The sequence below is a fragment of the Anomaloglossus baeobatrachus genome, chromosome 3, assembly GCF_048569485.1.
Source record: "Anomaloglossus baeobatrachus isolate aAnoBae1 chromosome 3, aAnoBae1.hap1, whole genome shotgun sequence".
Lineage (NCBI taxonomy): Eukaryota > Metazoa > Chordata > Amphibia > Anura > Aromobatidae > Anomaloglossus > Anomaloglossus baeobatrachus.
This window is the reverse complement of record NC_134355.1, coordinates 328847770-328867621: the sequence shown is the minus strand read 5'-3', so window position 1 is coordinate 328867621 and position 19852 is coordinate 328847770. Positions and strand designations below refer to the sequence as shown.

At 51.2% G+C, this 19852-nt stretch overlaps 1 protein-coding gene across 4 annotated transcripts in view; it reads left to right on the top strand.

Moving 5' to 3' along the window:
* The window catches only part of ARMC2 (armadillo repeat containing 2), a 272150-nt gene that overhangs the window by 33985 nt on the left and 218313 nt on the right, over nucleotides 1-19852 (top strand). For 3 of the 4 annotated variants that reach the window (XM_075338363.1, XM_075338364.1, XM_075338361.1), the window contains exon 1: nucleotides 15332-15414. The exons of the other annotated variant lie outside the window; for it this stretch is intronic. The gene's annotated coding sequence lies outside the window, so the exon portion shown is untranslated. Of the gene's footprint in view, nucleotides 1-15331; nucleotides 15415-19852 lie in introns of those variants that run through there. 4 annotated transcript variants of the gene reach the window in all.

The following is a 19852-nucleotide window of genomic DNA, read 5'->3' as shown; positions in this document are numbered from 1 at the left end:
TCTACCGTCTCCATGGTAACCGGTGAGGATCTTTGCTGAGTCCGGATACCGTGTTTCCTGGCAAAGGAAGAGTCCATGAAATTTCCCCCTGCCCCAGAGTCTATCATTGCAGAGGTAGGAATTAGCTGTCCCTCCCAACGGATCTGAATGGGGAGTGAGCAATGGGTGTATTTCCCCTCTGAGTCCTTCGGTGAGGTGGACATTACCGTCAAGGGAAATACCGCATCCAAGTGTCCACTTGCCTCAGAGATATCGGACTCTGCGTCCGTGTTGTCACACTCTGCCATGGCTGCCAATACCTTATTTGGGCGATTTGGACGTTTCGGGCAGTCGATCAAGAAATGGTCTGATTGACCGCAATAGAAGCACAAACGCTCACGGAGCCGGTGTTCACGACGTTCGTTGGTCTCTCGTTTTTGCAGAGAGTCCACTTGCATAGGTACGTCCTCGGCCTCCCGTGGCGTCCTGAGAGCGGGTTCTCTGGAAGGAAACGCAATATTGTTTACACGGTTTACAGCTGCCCATTTTTCCTGTCTACGTTCCGTCAAACGGGTATCAATGCGTACACAGTGCTGGAGAAACAGTTCAAAATCCCCTGGAGATTCGGAACGGGCTAACTCGTCCTTGATGGTACCGGACAAACCTTTTCTGAAAACAGACAATAAGGCATTGTTTCCCCAATCGGTGTCTACCACTAACCTCTTGAACTCAGTGGCGTATTCAACGACAGAACGCTTTCCCTGACGTAAGGAAAGGAGAGCCGCTTCAGCGGTAGCACGGCGATTCGGATCATCAAACATTTGCGCCATTGCGTTCAGAAAGTCATCCAGGTGATTCAAACGGATGTCCCGATTCTCTATCATGGGATTAGCCCAAGCCAGTGCTCGTGAGGTTAATAACATGATGATACATAACACCTTTGACCGATCAGAACGGTAATAATCAGAATGTACATCGAAAAACAGTATACATTGGTTAACAAATCCACGGAACTGACTACGATCACCATTGAAACGGAATGGGGGTAACCTAGGCATACCGGCAGCTGATACGGACGTAGTGGGGACGGCTTCCTGAGCCTCCACTCTGACTTGCAAATCCTGTATAGCCGGCCCCAGTACCTGGTGATCATGGCCCAGCTGTGCCTCCACATCTCTAAGTTTATTCTGCACCGCCTCCATCTCCTGCTGCAGGGAGTTAATCATGGAGAAGAGCTGGTCTACTCGTGTCTCAGTCATTGCCCCAGCGAAATCCTCTTATGGCCTGAGTATAATGTATGTAACCACGGTAGATACACAACGGAAAACACAGCGGTACAAAGACACAAAATACCTTCCCAAAACGGAGCGAAGGGAATTCCCGGGGCCACGCACCGGACTCCCCCAGGGAGATCACCAGAGCGAACCCCTATACAGGGACTGTCCGGCAATCACCCCGGAAGGCCTAAATGCGCAGCAGCCGGGACACAAGGGGCAAGCGGTAAAAGTCCAGGAGTGTCCATACGGGATGATTGTCCAGAGTGGTTACGAACCAGAGAGAACCGGGCAGGGTGCTGACCGAAGATGGCAGAAGGAATCCGGGCACAGCCTTGAGAAACCGGGTAAGGTCCAGAGTCGGTCGGTCGGTAGTCTTTAGGAGGATCCAAAGGTAATCAGGATTAGCAGCAGCAAAGCAGGAGCACACAGCAAGCAGTATACTCAGGCACTGGACTAGGCTTAGAGGCGGCCTTTTAAGCAGCTGGACAGGAAGTAGGGCAACAGAACAGTAAACTCCATGTTAACCGAGGGCAAGCTCATTCAAAAGAGAACTGGAAAACCTGGAAACCTGACAAGCTGCTTCCATTACGCACCATGTGTCTCGCAAAAAGTACCAGCGCAGCTGATAAACTGAAGGAGTTTGCCAGAGGAGAACCCCCAGACACACCACAGGCCCTGAGAGGCAACCCCTCTACTCCTACTAAGAGCAGGGATGATCGCAGATCTCACCCTTCTGATAGTGAGGAACAGGCGGAGGGGACTTGACCCTCAAACAGGTCTCTGAGCAACTACCTCAGACCATGTTCCTATTCACGTCATCGCTATCAGGGAAAATAGAGGAGGTGCATTCATAGGTGGGGCTGCTTCAGCAACACCTACAAACCTTGAGGGGCCGAATCACAGAGGCCGAGACTAGGATATCCCACCTTGAGGATACTGTAGTTCCTATGTCCTACAAACTAATCACGATGGTGGGATGCATGAAAGCTTGGTGACAGAAAGCGGACAACCTAGAGAACAGGATGCGCTGGAGCAACATCTGCGCTATAGGTATCCCGGAGCGCTCAGAGGCTCAGCAGCCTGAGCTGTTTGTGGAGGAGTGACAGAAAATAGAAAAAGTAGTTCAGCTCACCCTTCCTAAAGTCCAGGTTTCCACTTTAGTTTGTGGAGGAGTGGCTCAAAACCAATTTGGGCAATGACTTTTCTGCATCCTTTGCAATTGAGAGGGCCCGCAGAGTTCCCACATGACCCCTCCCTCCTGGAGCGCCCCCAAGACCCTTCTTGGCACGGCTTCTTAATTGCAAAGATAAGGATACAGATTTGCGTCTGGCCAGGCAGAAGTGCCCGCTCAAGAATGATAATGCTACGATCTCCAACTTTTCTGACTTCTCAGTGGATCTTCAGAAGCAAAGAGCCTGGTTTCTGGACATCAAAAAGTCACTTAAAGAGCATAATATCCTTTGCTCGATGGTCTACCTTGCTCATCTGTGTTTTATCCACGAGGGCAAGTCTCTGTTTTTCTCTACCACAGATGATGCCGCTGAGTGGCTTCAATTGCACCCAGGATGCAGGGGGAAGTGATTGTGCTTTTCTTCCATTTACTTCTCCGACTTGAATAGCTATCTCTGTTCGCTGGGACGGGGAGGTGGAGCAAGTATCCTCCTTTATTATTCCCTCTTGTCGGTTGTACTGCCAAGCTACCTGGACAAGGGAACTCTCTGTCATTATGAAGGCTACAACATCTATAAATAACACTGATTACAGTGGTGGTATCACCTTGGCGATTTGAACTGGAGGGCACTGGGCATTCCTCTTGGTTTTTTGTTCATGTAATAACATGTTTGATGCAGTGCTGGTTTAATGTGCTGTTTTCTATTGTTATTCTGCCAGTGACAATGGCGCTAATCCTCTTCTTTTGCAGAACATGGTATGGAATTGGAAGCACTGGCGCAATGTCCGGTCTGTGGTCGCAGTTCTCTGGGTAGAGGATGGGGGTCATGATAGCGTGCCCGGGCTATTTATAATTTACTTGGGTCATGATGGGTTCTGACATTAAGGGCTTGATATGGAACGTATGGAGACTTAAATCTCCAGGTTAGCGGGCTAAGGTCTTTTCATAACTCCGGCAGTACAGGCCCCACATAGTGGCACTAGTTGAAATGCATTTAACCAGGGACACCGCTAAATTTGTGCAAAAACCGTGGGTGCCATGGTCCATACACGCGTTCCATACAAGCTACTCTTGCGGGGTCTCCCTGCTGATACATAAATCTCTACGCTGGGACCTTCGGACCGCTCGCAGGGACCCTGAGGGACGATTTGTCTTTGTGCATGTTGTTATTGACTCTTATAAATACATTATTATCTGTATTTATAACCCTCCCCCTGCCAATTTAGCAATTATTAAAGGGGCGGTCAACTTTCTGTTAAACTATCCAGATGCCTACGTACTGTGTATGGGGGATTTTAATTTGGTCATGGATAATGGTTTGGATAGATTTTGTTCTGAAAATATCTCCAATGTGGTACCTTTGCCTCCAACTGCATTTTCAGGTTATATGAACGGCAATGATTGGTTGGACTTGGAGATTATGTCATCCAAACACGCGGGAATACACCTGCCATTCTTCCACTAAGCATACACTCTCCCGGCTGGACTATATATTTGGATCCAGTAGTTTGGCCATGTGGGTAGAAGATATCAAACATGGCAATAGAGGTATTTCGGACCATAGTCCCGAAATACTATCACTTAAATTCAGTCAATCGAATAGGCCTCAGTGGAAGTTGAATACCTTTTGGTTAAAATTAATTGGGCCTAATGATAGGATCCCTGAGCAATTAGAATGCTTTATAAATGTGCATGCAGTGTCTTGACACGCCATCACCTTTTGGGACACTCTTAAGGTCTATTTACGTGGCTGCCTTATATCAACCATATCTTATATTAAGAGAACCACCTCGCAAGAGGATGATATAGCTGAACAAGGCGTAAAAGAGGCAGATAGGTATACATATCCAACCTCTCTAAAGGATAACAGGCTACAGTGGCTGCAATCACATAGGCACTATGTGCAACACTTAGATGCAAAGTCTAAGCGCAAATTATTTTTTACACGGCAATCATACTTTGAATTGGGGAATCAGTCCATTAAGGTTCTGGGCTTTATGGTCCGACAGCATAACTCCTCTAATACCATACTTCAAATTCGTAAACCTAATGGAAGTATAGTCCCCTCCCCAATGGATATCTATCAATGCTATGGGGATTTTAATAGTTCCCTCTATAATTCTAGGAGTGGGGCATGGATAGATGACTGCTTGGCATATTTAGTTGACGTGGACTTCACGAGTCTGACCACTGCTCAACAATCCTTTTTAGATGCCAACATTACTTTGGGCCCGTTTCACACGTCAGTGAAAAACAGTGACATTTTTCACTGGCGTGTAAAACACGCACATGTCCCTGCGTGTGCCGTGAATCACGGCACACGTGGGTTGTCTAAGTGCAATCCGGGCTCCGTTATCCGTGGCCCGTGATTGCACTTAGAAATCAACTCACCTGCACCCGCTCCCGCTCTCCGTGGTGCTGAATCCTCCCGCGGTGCAGCATCCGGCCGGCGCTGACCCCTGCAGCAGCTGCTTCCAGGTCGGCTGTGTCGCGCATAATGAATATGTGCGACAGTAATCAGCCGGCTTAGAAGCAGCAGGGAGGACGGGCTGCAGAGGACATCGCTGGACGCCGGGTGAGTTAAAATGTTTATTATTTTAAATGCACGTTTTTTTCTGGCACGTGTTTCACGGACCACACCACTGCGTGGTCCATGGAACATCAGTGATGCCAGAAAAAAATGGACATGTCTCCGTGCAGCAATCACGCACACGCGGGTACGCCGCACGGAGACACGTACAGTGAAAAATCACTGACTTGTGAGCAGACCCATTCATTATAATGGGTCTGCGTATGTCAGTGATTCTGGTACGTTTAAAAAAAAGCACAAACGTACCAGAATCACTGATGTGTGAAAGGGGCCTTAGATGAACTTAAATCTGCAATTGCTGATTTGGCTATGGGAAAGGCCCTGGGACCGGATGGTTTTCCTATAGAATTCAGGTATCAGGAACTCTTGCTACCACCCCTGGTAGAGGTTCTTGTGCAGGTCACTCGGGGAGCTTCCCTTTCAGACTCCTTTAATGAAGCCACCATTATCGTAGTTGTAAAAGTGGGGAAGGATCCCCTGGAGTGTGGGTCATATCATTCCATCTCCTTAGTGAATGTGGACTACAAAATCTTTACTAAAATATTGGCGACTAGGCTGAACTCGGTAATTCTGGATATTATTAACCCAGAACAAACGGGCTTTTTGCCAGGGGAAGAATACTTCCATTAATATTAGAAGGGTTCAGTCAGTTGTCCAATACAGTACCATAGTGACAGACAACGAATGCACCTTGACCTCGCTGGACACGGCCAAGACATTCGATTCCCTGGAGTAGAACTTCCTGATGGCCTACCTCCAGAACTTCATTTTTGGACCCCGATTCTGTGCTTGGATCCGGATGTTAAACCGAGCCCCTAAGGCCAGAATGGTGGTCAATGGGATCTCATCTGAATCTTTCTTATTAGAAAGGGAGACCCGTCAGGGGTGCCCCTTGTCCCCAGCTCTATTTGCCCTGGCCATTGAAGCTTTAGCAATTAAGATACACTCTGACAGGCTGATCAAGGGCATCCGGATTGCTCACTGGGTGGACACAATCGGCCTGTATGCAGACAATATGATTATATTCATGGATGAAGTGGAGCGGTTACTGCGTTGGGTTGTCAATGTTATAGATGACTTTACTAAATATTCCTGATTAGGCATAAATTGGAATAAATCTAATTTGATGTCCCTCTCAATTGGTCCCACACCCCACTTAGAAGCTTTATCACCTATGCACTTATAGGGCGTCACACGAGACGATCTATGGTGCGATGTCGTTGGGGTCACGGTTTTTGTGACGCACATCCGGCATGGCTTGCGACGTCGTCCCGTGTGACACCTATGAGCATCTGTAAATGATCGTAAATCGGTTACGATTCGCGAATCGTGTACAGGTTGCTCATTTTTAAAAAATCGTTTATTCTACTTTGCGCCGGTTGTTCATCGTACCCGGGGCAGCACACATCGCTCCGTGTGACACCCCAGGAATGATGAACACAGCTTACCTGCGTCCCGCGGCTCCCGCCGAGTATGCGTAAGGAAGGAAGGAGGTGGGCGGGATGTTTACATCACGCTCATCTCCGCCCCTCCGCTTCTATTGGCCGGCCGCTGTGTAACGTCACTGTGACGCCGAACGTCCCTCCCCCTTCAGGAAGTGGATGTTCGCCGCCCACAGTGAGGTCGCTAAGAAGGTAAGTACGTGTGATGGCGGTTTAACGACATTGTGCGCCACGGGCAACTAATTGCCAGTGACGCACAAACGACGGGGGCGGGTACGATCGCTCATGCAATCGCATGATGGATTATACCGTGTCAAGCCCGCATAAGTCTCAGACTTTAAATACTTAGGAATCATTATACAAAAAGATAGCAAACACGACTTCTCATCCAATATACACCCTCTTTTAGAACTGGCTAAACAAATTCCTTTTAGGCCTAAAACACACTTCCGCATAAAAAAACGTATGTGTCTCACGTTCCGTTTTTCGGGTCCATGTTCCGTTTTTTATGGGCGTTTCTCTGGTACGTATGACATCCGTGTGATGGCGTATGCTCACCGTGTGTACATGTGTAACATCCGTGTTGGCCTTAAATACGTACGTGTTGTCCGTGTGACTTCCGTTTTTTAAGATCCGCTTTCATACCCAAATTACGTAGTTAATGCTTCATCATGCGATTCTGGTGGGTTTAATTGGTCAATTACCGTCCCTCATCTGTTTATTAGGTTAAACATCGTATAAAAATCCATCATTTCTGGGCTCTTCCACTCACTATACAGACTCCAAAATGTCTCTATCAAATGAAGCAACAATGTATTTGCTATGGTTGATATCTAGGAGATTTGGTGTTAGGCAACATATGCTTGATTATGAACCACCTGTTGAAAAAAGGATGTGGATCCACCCCCTTGTCAAGCTAAGGAAAACGCATGGACATTTTAACATTCTTTATGGTGAAATGCGCAAATTTCCGCCAAAATTTCAAGCATACTGCCATATAACCATAACGTCCTTTGACAAGATCCTTGGCCTTGTGCATCACCAATTGAAACATCAGGACTTTTGACAATTTGACAATTGACCTGATAGATTGGAAACAAGTGTTGCTGATGTTTTGATTAAAAACGCACACGGACGGTACGTGCTACACACGGACATGCTACGTGTGCCGTCCGTACAGGTACGGACCCATTGACTTTAGTGGGTCCGTGCCTGCGTGTTGACGGACAAAAACGGACATGTCGACCGTGTGGAAAAACGCACACACGTACTAACCACACGGACACACGTTCCGTGTGGTTTTACGTGTGTTTGCCTTCTACCATAGGGTAATATTGGTCAACGTGCAAAAACGTACCAAACACGTACCGGGGGCACGGATGTGTGTCGCAGGCCTTATGGAGTAATCTTCCTTTATCAGTCCCGGGACGTATTAATTTAATAAAGATGATACTGCTCCACAAATTTAGCTATTTTCTCAAACATATTGCGGTTTTAGTCCCTAAATTATTCTTCTCATTCCTAAATACGCTAATAACTGGGTTTGTATGGGGCAATGCAAGACCAAAATTAAAAATGACTACCCTCCATAGGTCCGAACAACTGGGAAGGGCAGCGTTACCAGATTTCTTTTATTATTATTTAGCGGGCAGGTTAAAGGCAATATCCTCGTGGATGCCCATCTCTTTTGCCTAAGGCCGGTTTCACACTTGCGTTCCGTTCCGCATAATCCGCCGCTATGGAGAACAGCGCAGTCCGTTAATGCACTGCGCTATTCTCCATAGACTTGTATGGATGACGCACTGTAACGCAAGTGTCTGCGTTGAATCCGCTGCACGACACAGTGTCGTTATTTTAACGCTGCGTCAGGCGGAAAGAACGCTGCATGTAGTGTTTTTTGTGTCGTTAAAATATCGCACCTTGACAGATTCCGTTAGTATCCGCCAAGGTGTGTAATGATTGTCTATGGCGGCGAATTCTGCCGCAATGCGCTAAGCGGCGGAATCCGCTGACGGCTCCCGTCACGTTCTACTGCGCATGCTCAGCATGTCCAGCAAAACGATCTAAATAGTTTAAAATCACTCCTGGTGTCTCTCCCCCCTCCCCCCCCCTCTCTCATACTCACCAATCACTGGCGCGGCGCTGCACGGCAGTCACAAAGCTCCGGTGGCTTTTCCTCTTTTGAAAATGCCGGCCGCTCATTAATCCATGTCGTATTCACTGCTTTCCCTGCCCACTGGCGCCCATGATTGGTTGCAGTCAGACCCGCCCCCACGCTGCATGTCAGTTGTTTTTGCCATTTGAGTTTTGCACTGCGAAGCTGAGTTTTTGCCCAAATTTCTGCCACAAGAAGGCACCTTTTTGAACTGCAAAGTGCGTTCAAGAAAACCGAATTCCCATAGACTTTGCTTGAAAAGCAGAACACATCCATTTTGGCATTAAATGCTGCAGTTGAAAAAGCAGCAAAAACGCAGGTAAAAAGCAGGTAAAAAGCAAAGTGCGTTCTTACCCTAAGGGATTGGAATTGCGGAAGTTGCTACCCCCTCATAGGCTGGCTCGGCAGGTGTGGAGGAAGGTGGAGAAGGTCCTGCATTTTTTCTGATGTCATAACTGAAATGCCCTGATGGAAAAATGTTTATTTTGCCACGTTATCGGATCACCCATCTTCCACATACTGGAGTGTGCATGGTGTTTTCTATCTCGGTGAGATTTATGAGCAAAATGTTTTGTTATCCTTTGACCAGATCCAATCCCAGTTTAATGTTGCTAGATGTCATTTTTTTGGTACTTGTAGCTTAGAACGGCGGTCCAGCACGACATGAAAGGGATTCCTGGGCCTGTTCTAATATCTTCCTTTCCTTTGATAGAGATACTTAGGTCTCAAGGCCCAAAAGGATTAATCTCTTTATATACATACCTGCTGTCCGAGGGGAACAAATCTCAACCTTTGGCAGTCAAGGAGAGGTGGGGGCTACTGGTACCGAATATGCAGGACGATGATTCCCCATCTATTAATAAAATGATCCAAATCTATATAATACACCAGGTATATCTTACCCCACTGAGATTATTTAAAATGCGACACTGGGAGACATCAGAGTGTCCGCAGTGTTATGGGGAGGACGCAGACTTTGTCCATATGATCTGGGGCTGCCCGGTAATCGCTGCTTTTTGGCGTGATGTGTGAATCGCCTCTGTCCTTCCTGGCCTCCTTCCCTATACCTCTCGACCCACTTCTCTGTCTGTTTGGAGTCTTGGACGAGGGAACTTGGTCTCATCACCACAAAATCTTTCTCCGGGAGCCCCTTTTTATGGCCAGGAAACGTATTGCCCTGTGATGGATGGGCATTTCCCCCTCGACGTTATGTGCATGGGTGGAGCTAGTAAATGCAATGCTCCCCTATGAATGGACAGTATATCAAAATAGGGGTTGCCCTGAGAAATATAATAAGGTTTGGGAGATGTGGAATGCCTTTCCTTTGATGTAACCCATTTAAAAGTGATAATTTTCTGGCTTGTTCGTTCGCTCTTATACTATTGTAAGTATATTATGGTCTGGTAATGTTGAATGCTTGATGGTTGGCACCTATGACAGAAACGGTCACTGTAATTCTTTTGTTTTGTTTTTACCCTTGTTCTCTGTGTCTTGTTTAGGTGTATATGCACCCCAGGTACCTGGAATAAGTTTTCTCTTTGTACTGAATTCTCTTACAGCTTTGCAAACATGCATTATATATGTCCTTATTCTGTACCTGGTTTATTTCTGTTACTTAATAAATTAATTAAAAAAAAAAAGCCACAGGATGGGGGAACTTATTAAAGGAAGGAGGCAGGATGGAGGACATTATTAAACAAAAAGGGCCCAGGATGGGGGACCTTACTACAGGAAGGGGCCACGGTGGAGGTCATTATTACAGGAAGGGGGACATTATTAATTAAAGGGACCAGGAGGGAGGATATTATTAAACAAAAAAGGCCCAGGATGGGGGACCTTACTGTAACGGGGTGCCAGGGGTGCCTCGGGGATTTTAGTCGTGGCCCCTTTTTCTATCAGGCCAACCCCCGGCTCCGCCGTCACTATTGGGACAGGGGATTGTTCTGTGGGGCAGAGTGTGGTGGAAAAGAGCACACCATCGGCCGCAGGAAGACTCTTCAGGCAGGGATCAGATAAACCAAACGACATATTTATTGCACAGAGTTTCACAGACAGCTCAATGCACGGATCTTGTAGCGCACGGTCACAATTCCTGTCCGGGGAAATCTTTCCTTGTCGTCTCCTCTAGTGGGGATGTGCCCGGCTACTCTACTTCACCTAGGCTCCCACTCCGGCTATCACAGACTTGACCCACACAAATTCTGCTTCACCATTGAGGACACTTCTTCTCTCCTTCCCTTCGTTCTTTCTGTCCACTCAGCTCCACACTCTGCCCCTGGCTGTTCCTTCTCCCCCGTCCCGGAATCAACTGCCTTCAACACACACTTCTCTCCCTTCCCCCTAAGCTGCCGGCTCCTCCTCCCTCCTACACTGTTTCTATGGGGACAGCCATCCCACCCGGCCACTAGGGGAAACCCACTACACAGTAAAAACATTTTTATTAATAACATCAACAGAGTGGGGTATCTTCAGGGGGGAAACTGCACCTCCTTGTAAGGGGTCCGTCCACCTCTTACATTCCTCCCCTCTTTCTGCCTTAGCCTCCCGGCAAGGCTCGCACCTGCAAAACACAATTTAGCAGCAAGGCAAACTTTGGGTAAAACTTTAAAACTTTCTTGAACAGAGACAACCACTGAGCGTCCAAGTTCGGCGCCCGGAGTCCCTCCCTGGGAGCTCCCGGTCTCTGTAGGCAGTGTGCCCGGAGGCCTTCAGCAGGCACTCCCGGTCTTTGCTGGTCTTCTGCCCGGAGGCCTTCACAGCACTCCCGGTCTTGGTAGGCAGGAGCACAAACAATAAAGTCTCCGTTTACATCACAGAGGGAGCCCCTTGCACAGTCCGGCATCAGGCCCCTTCCGGGCTCGGTAACTTGAACATGGTTGCAAACTGTAAACCTTTCCCGGCTCTTTCAACAATGCCGGTACTTAACACGAACATGTCCATTACCTCCGGTCATTACGGTTCACACGGGATGGTACGCGCGCTGCCATTCGGCCCGCTGGGCCCTCACATATTCGGAGAGGGACTGACCTGGCAAGCGGCGCAGCCTCCGGAACGGTTCGTAATTGACTGGTGATTCTAACGCCTCTGTCTCCGGTTTTGCCTCTTCAACCCCCAACGGGGGTGACGGGGTCGCTGAACGGGACGGCTGGGGACTACCCACGACGATCACCGGGTGTGTGACCATACTCTGGTGGATCGCTAACACCGCCGGTGTCCCCTTTTCTGGGTCAGCACTCAGTCCTGTCATGACTTCTGGCGACACCGCCAGCATGTTTCTCGGCCGGGAAATCTCAGCCAGCACCGGTCTCTGTTGTGTACGTCTCCGGTATTGACACTCTTCCCATTCGATCTCTTGCTGCCACTGTGCGGCCTCTTGTGCAGTGGGCATCCGGGTCACTCCTACGGCAAATAGGCCCCGGCATCCCACTTCTCTCCGGAACTTCACCTTTTCTCCCGGGTACAGCGTATGAAGGCGTTGTGGTAAGCCCTCAGTGTCCAGGTTAACCCGGTTGTAGAAAAAATGGTCACCGGTCTCTTCGTCCTCAATGAATCCATAGCCCTCCGCCTGATTGAATTTGACCACGGTGGCAACGGTGCACTGCCGATCAAACTCGTCGCTAAGGGGACCGGCCATCATCTCGCGGGCCACGGTCTCGGCCAGTAACCTTTCCTGCACCGGATCGGGTTCAGGCGGTGGGGACTTTCGCTGAGTCAGGGGCGTCGGCTTCACCGGCTCCCAAAAGAATCCCCACTCATCTTCTTCTAGCTCCCGGGCATGCTGCTCTTCCGTGGCCGGAACTGCTGTGTGGGTTGGAGGTCCCACCTCGACTGGCGTGAACACCTCCGGACACTGGCGTGGAGTTCCCAGGACTTTGCTTCCCGGCTGCAGTTGTGTCTTGTAAGTGGCCCGGACTTCAGTAGAGGTTTCACCGGTCGCGGCATCCCAGGAGGTGACCCACGTTATTTTTGCAGGTCGCTCCGGACCTCCTGGCACAGCCGGCAACTTTATGGTAAACGCCTCCTCGGCTACACTCTGCCGCAGGCGTCCTCTTCCCAGGCTGGTGGCTATCAGCGCACCTGCTGCAGCTCGCTGCCTGGTCTGTGGCTCCATCTCACTTGCAATCAGCGGTTGAGTTGGCGTCTCCTGTAATGGCGCCAAGGCAGGTGGAGATGCTGGGGAAGGTGGAGGCGGGCCTTCTTTTCCCGCTCTTGGATACACTCCACCCCCAGTCTCGCACATTGAATCGACCCAACCTAGGCGGCCCTTCTTTTTTCCTGTAACGCCGCCCACTTCACATGTCTTCAGCAGCATCCTGGGGCCAGCACCTCCCCTCTTTGGGCGGCGTACTCCGTACTTCTTTTTCTTCGCCGGCCAGCCCCAGGTTTTTCTTTTGGCGCCAATCTTCCGCGCACTCACTGTGTTCGTGAAGACGGCGGCCATCTTAGCGCCATCTTGTGCCCGGTCCAACGCCTTAGGCACCACTTGTTCTTCCCAATATGGAACCGGGACCCTTCGCCAATAGTCCGGATCCTACCGACTATGCCACATGTAACGGGGTGCCAGGGGTGCCTCGGGGATTGTAGTCGTGGCCCCTTTTTCTATCAGGCCAACCCCCGGCTCCGCCGTCACTATTGGGACAGGGGATTGTTCTGTGGGGCAGAGTGTGGTGGAAAAGAGCACACCATCGGCCGCAGGAAGACTCTTCAGGCAGGGATCAGATAAACCAAACGACATATTTATTGCACAGAGTTTCACAGACAGCTCAATGCACGGATCTTGTAGCGCACGGTCACAATTCCTGTCCGGGGAAATCTTTCCTTGTCGTCTCCTCTAGTGGGGATTTGCCCGGCTACTCTACTAGACCTAGGCTCCCACTCCGGCTATCACAGACTTGACCCACACAAATTCTGCTTCACCATTGAGGACACTTCTTCTCTCCTTCCCTTCGTTCTTTCTGTCCACTCAGCTCCACACTCTGCCCCTGGCTGTTCCTTTTCCCCCGTCCCGGAATCAACTGCCTTCAACACACACTTCTCTCCCTTCCCCCTAAGCTGCCGGCTCCTCCTCCCTCCTACACTGTTTCTATGGGGACAGCCGTCCCACCCGGCCACTAGGGGAAACCCACTACACAGTAAAAACATTTTTATTAATAACATCAACAGTAACTACTTTATCTACCCCAGAGTGGGGTATCTTCAGGGGGGAAACTGCACCTCCTTGTAAGGGGTCCGTCCACCCCTTACATTACTACAGGAAGGGGCCAGGGTGGAGGACTTTATTACAGTAAGGAGGACATTATTAAATAAAGGGGCCAGGATGGAGGATATTATTAAACAAAAAGGGCCCAGGATGGGGGACCTTACTACAGAAAGGGGCCAGCGTGGAGGACATTATTACAGGAAGGGGGACATTATTAATTAAAGGGACCAGGATGGAGGATATTATTAAACAAAAAGGGCCCAGGATGGGGGACCTTACTACAGAAAGGGGCCAGCGTGGAGGACATTATTACAGGAAGGGGGACATTATTAATTAAAGGGACCAGGATGGAGGATATTATTAAACAAAAAGGGCCCAGGATGGGGGACCTTACTACAGGAAGGGGCCATCGTGGAGGACATTAGTACAGGAAGGGGGACATTATTAATTAAAGGGACCAGGATGGAGGATATTATTAAACAAAAAGGGCCCAGGATGGGGAACTTTATTTAATAAAGAAGCCAGGATGGAACACATTATTAAATAATGGGGCCAGGACGGAGGACTTGATTACAGGAAGGAGCCAGAATGGAAGACATTATTAAATATAGGGGTCAGGATAGGTGACATTATTAGACAGAGCCAGGATGCAGGACAATATTACAGGAAGGGAAGGAAAGGCATCATGGAAGCCCAGTACACCGCAGAGGAGGCTCAGCAGAGGAGGCTCAGCAGAGGATTACCGCCACAGAAGTGAGCCCTGACTGGATACCAGACTAGGGGGGGTTGAATCTTTTGGCTCATGTCTATTGTGGATATTACGTGAGCAGACCCAAAGGGTACGTAACGTGCACCGCGAGTTTTTCTTATGTAAAACTATTTCAAAAACTCTTTGCATAAGCTTACGATTTATTTTCATGGGAAAATGTTACTATGTGGCGCTGTTTTCTTTTTTAACAAATGTTTTTTCCACATAAAAATGTCCATTTCGGGGAAATTTCCTCAAGAAATTGAAATCCCATCCATTAGGCTGCGGTCACACTGCATTTTCCATTAGCAGCATCGTACAGAGCTTAGGAAATCTCATTTACATCCCGTGGAAAAACATCTCTAGCGTAAACTGACCGCGGCTGTGGATTTCCAATGGTCAGCCAATCAGACGATGCCGCCTGCAACGCAAAGGCTGAGACAGCGGCAAATCTGGGACATGTTACCAGCCAATAAGCAGCAGTTATCTGCTGTAGCCCCTATGGGCACTGTGGCTGGATGTGGACACCTTGCCCTGTCCCTAGTTAGAAAGCCAACTTGGACAATGTGGGGGAGGGGTCCACCAGCCCACCTCTCTGGCGCTCACTCCTCCATATTGGTTTCAGAAAGTTTACGGCATGAGTGCTTTACGTCCTATACAGTAGCCTTCTCACACCTGCGGTCAATCACCGCCTTCACCTCAGCACCGTAATCACAACAAGTACCAACACAGCAGACTCCGCCCCTCGTGTCCATCCAGGGCGCATGCGCGGTGCTGTCCGGCTGTGGGCTCAGTAGCGGCGCACGTTGTTTCTTTCCTGGTTGTCGTTTTGCACGGATCCAGAACTGAAAGGTGAGTTTTGCTTTTTATCGCTCCCGGTTTTATCCCGGTGTGCACGTGCACATGTCAGCAACCACTATAGAATGAACAGGAGCGGGAGGAAGTTTTCCTGCTGGTTACCATGGTGACCGCTCACGCCTTGCTCTGCTGTGACGTCACATTACATCTCGCTGTAGTTGCTGTGCTGGTTTATAGGTCTGCTCGTGGCTGCGCCTCAGTTATTCCAGCCAATAGGAAATAGGAATAATAAACCCAGCTGTCAATGTGCCCTATGTCTACACTATGATCTATAGGTGTCCCCATTATAGTGTGCCAGCCACAGGTGCCCCCATAACTGTGTGTGCCAGCCACAGGTATCCCCATAACAGTGTGTGCCAGCCACAGGTGCCCCCATAACTGTGTGTGCCAGCCACAGGTGCCCCCATAACTGTGTGTGCCAGCCACAGGTATCCCCATAACTGTGTGTGCCAGCCACAGGTGCCCCCATAACTGTGTGTGCCAGCCACAGGTGCCCCCATAACTGTGTGTGCCAGCCACAGGTGCCCCCATAACTGTGTGCCAGCCACAGGTGCCCCCATAACTGTGTGCCAGCCACAGGTGTCCCCATAACAGTGTGAGCCAGCCACAGGTATCCCCATAACAGTGTGAGCCAGCCACAGGTGCTCCCTTAATGAGGTGATCCAGCCACAGGTGGTCCCATAACAATGTGAGACAGCCACAGGTGCCCCCATAACACCATAACAGTGTGAGCCAGCCACAGGTGCCCCCATAACAGTGTGAGCCAGCCACAGGTGCCCCCATAACAGTGTGAGCCAGCCACATGTGCCCCCATAACAGTGTGAGCCAGCCACATGTGCCCCCATAACAGTGTGAGCCTGTCACAGGTGCCCCCATAACAGTGTGAGCCTGTCACAGGTGCCCCCATAACAGTGTGAGCCTGTCACAGGTGCCCCCATAACAGTGTGAGCCTGTCACAGGTGCCCCCATAACAGTGTGAGCCTGTCACAGGTGCCCCCATAACAGTGTGAGCCTGTCACAGGTGCCCCATAACAGTGTGAGCCTGTCACAGGTGCCCCATAACAGTGTGAGCCTTCTACAGGTGCCCCCATAACTGTGTGTGCCAGCCACAGGTGCCCCCATAACAGTGTGAGCCAGCCACAGGTGCCCCCATAACAGTGTGAGCCAGCCACAGGTGCCCCCATAACAGTGTGAGCCAGCCACATGTGCCCCCATAACAGTGTGAGCCAGCCACAGGTGCCCCCATAACAGTGTGAGCCAGCCACAGGTGCCCCCATAACAGTGTGAGCCAGCCACAGGTGCCCCCATAACAGTGTGAGCCTGTCACATGTGCCCCCATAACAGTGTGAGCCTGTCACAGGTGCCCCCATAACTGTGTGTGCCAGCCACAGGTGCCCCCATAACTGTGTGTGCCAGCCACAGGTGCCCCCATAACTGTGTGTGCCAGCCACAGGTGCCCCCATAACTGTGTGTGCCAGCCACAGGTGCCCCCATAACAGTGTGAGCCAGCCACAGGTGCCCCCATAACAGTGTGGGCCAGCCACAGGTGCCCCCATAACAGTGTGAGCCAGCCACAGGTGCCCCCATAACAGTGTGAGCCAGCCACAGGTGCCCCCATAACAGTGTGAGCCAGCCACAGGTGCCCCCATAACAGTGTGAGCCTGTCACAGGTGCCCCATAACAGTGTGAGCCAGCCACAGGTGCCCCCATAACAGTGTGAGCCAGCCACAGGTGCCCCCATAACAGTGTGAGCCAGCCACAGGTGCCCCCATAACTGTGTGAGCCAGCCACAGGTGCCCCCATAACTGTGTGAGCCAGCCACAGGTGCCCCCATAACTGTGTGAGCCAGCCACAGGTGCCCCCATAACTGTGTGTGCCAGCCACAGGTATCCCCATAACAGTGTGAGCCAGCCACAGGTGCCCGCATAACAGTGTGAGCCAGCCACAGGTGCCTGCATAACAGTGTGAGCCAGCCACAGGTGCCCCCCATAACTGTGTGTGCCAGCCACAGGTGCCCCCATAAATGTGTGTGCCAGCCACAGGTATCCCCATAACAGTGTGAGCCAGCCACAGGTATCCCCATAACAGTGTGAGCCAGCCACAGGTGCCCGCATAACAGTGTGAGCCAGCCATAGGTGCCCCCATAACTGTGTGTGCCAGCCACAGGTGTCCCCATAACTGTGTGCCAGCCACAGGTGTCCCCATAACTGTGTGCCAGCCACAGGTGTCCCCATAACTGTGTGCCAGCCACAGGTATCCCCATAACAGTGTGATCCAGCCACAGGTGGTCCCATAACAATGTGAGCCAGCCACAGGTGCCCCCATAACAGTGTGAGCCAGCCACAGGTGCCCCCATAACAGTGTGAGCCAGCCACAGGTGCCCCCATAACAGTGTGAGCCTGTCACAGGTGCCCCCATAACAGTGTGAGCCTGTCACAGGTGCCCCCATAACAGTGTGAGCCTGTCACAGGTGCCCCATAACAGTGTGAGCCTTCTACAGGTGCCCCCATAACTGTGTGTGCCAGCCACAGGTGCCCCCATAACTGTGTGTGCCAGCCACAGGTATCCCCATAACAGTGTGAGCCAGCCACAGGTGGTCCCATAACAATGTGAGCCAGCCACAGGTGCCCCCATAACAGTGTGAGCCAGCCACAGGTGCCCCCATAACAGTGTGAGCCAGCCACAGGTGCCCCCATAACAGTGTGAGCCTGTCACAGGTGCCCCCATAACAGTGTGAGCCTGTCACAGGTGCCCCATAACAGTGTGAGCCTTCTACAGGTGCCCCCATAACTGTGTGTGCCAGCCACAGGTGCCCCCATAACAGTGTGAGCCAGCCACAGGTGCCCCCATAACAGTGTGAGCCAGCCACAGGTGCCCCCATAACAGTGTGAGCCAGCCACAGGTGCCCCCATAACAGTGTGTGCCAGCCACAGGTGCCCCCATAACTGTGTGTGCCAGCCACAGGTGCCCCCATAACTGTGTGCCAGCCACAGGTGCCCCCATAACTGTGTGCCAGCCACAGGTGTCCCCATAACAGTGTGAGCCAGCCACAGGTATCCCCATAACAGTGTGAGCCAGCCACAGGTGCTCCCTTAATGAGGTGATCCAGCCACAGGTGGTCCCATAACAATGTGAGACAGCCACAGGTGCCCCCATAACACCATAACAGTGTGAGCCAGCCACAGGTGCCCCCATAACAGTGTGAGCCAGCCACAGGTGCCCCCATAACAGTGTGAGCCAGCCACATGTGCCCCCATAACAGTGTGAGCCTGTCACAGGTGCCCCCATAACAGTGTGAGCCTGTCACAGGTGCCCCCATAACAGTGTGAGCCTGTCACAGGTGCCCCCATAACAGTGTGAGCCTGTCACAGGTGCCCCCATAACAGTGTGAGCCTGTCACAGGTGCCCCCATAACAGTGTGAGCCTGTCACAGGTGCCCCCATAACAGTGTGAGCCTGTCACAGGTGCCCCCATAACAGTGTGAGCCTGTCACAGGTGCCCCCATAACAGTGTGAGCCTGTCACAGGTGCCCCATAACAGTGTGAGCCTGTCACAGGTGCCCCATAACAGTGTGAGCCTTCTACAGGTGCCCCCATAACTGTGTGTGCCAGCCATAGGTGCCCCCATAACTGTGTGTGCCAGCCACAGGTGCCCCCATAACAGTGTGAGCCAGCCACAGGTGCCCCCATAACAGTGTGAGCCAGCCACAGGTGCCCCCATAACAGTGTGAGCCAGCCACATGTGCCTCCATAACAGTGTGAGCCAGCCACAGGTGCCCCCATAACAGTGTGAGCCAGCCACAGGTGCCCCCATAACAGTGTGAGCCAGCCACAGGTGCCCCCATAACAGTGTGAGCCTGTCACATGTGCCCCCATAACAGTGTGAGCCTGTCACATGTGCCCCCATAACAGTGTGTGCCAGCCACAGGTGCCCCCATAACTGTGTGTGCCAGCCACAGGTGCCCCCATAACAGTGTGAGCCAGCCACAGGTGCCCCCATAACAGTGTGGGCCAGCCACAGGTGCCCCCATAACAGTGTGAGCCAGCCACAGGTGCCCCCATAACAGTGTGAGCCAGCCACAGGTGCCCCCATAACAGTGTGAGCCAGCCACAGGTGCCCCCATAACAGTGTGAGCCAGCCACAGGTGCCCCCATAACAGTGTGAGCCAGCCACAGGTGCCCCCATAACAGTGTGAGCCAGCCACAGGTGCCCCCATAACAGTGTGAGCCAGCCACAGGTGCCCCCATAACAGTGTGAGCCAGCCACAGGTGCCCCCATAACAGTGTGAGCCAGCCACAGGTGCCCCCATAACTGTGTGAGCCAGCCACAGGTGCCCCCATAACTGTGTGAGCCAGCCACAGGTGCCCCCATAACAGTGTGAGCCAGCCACAGGTGCCCCCATAACAGTGTGAGCCAGCCACAGGTGCCCCCA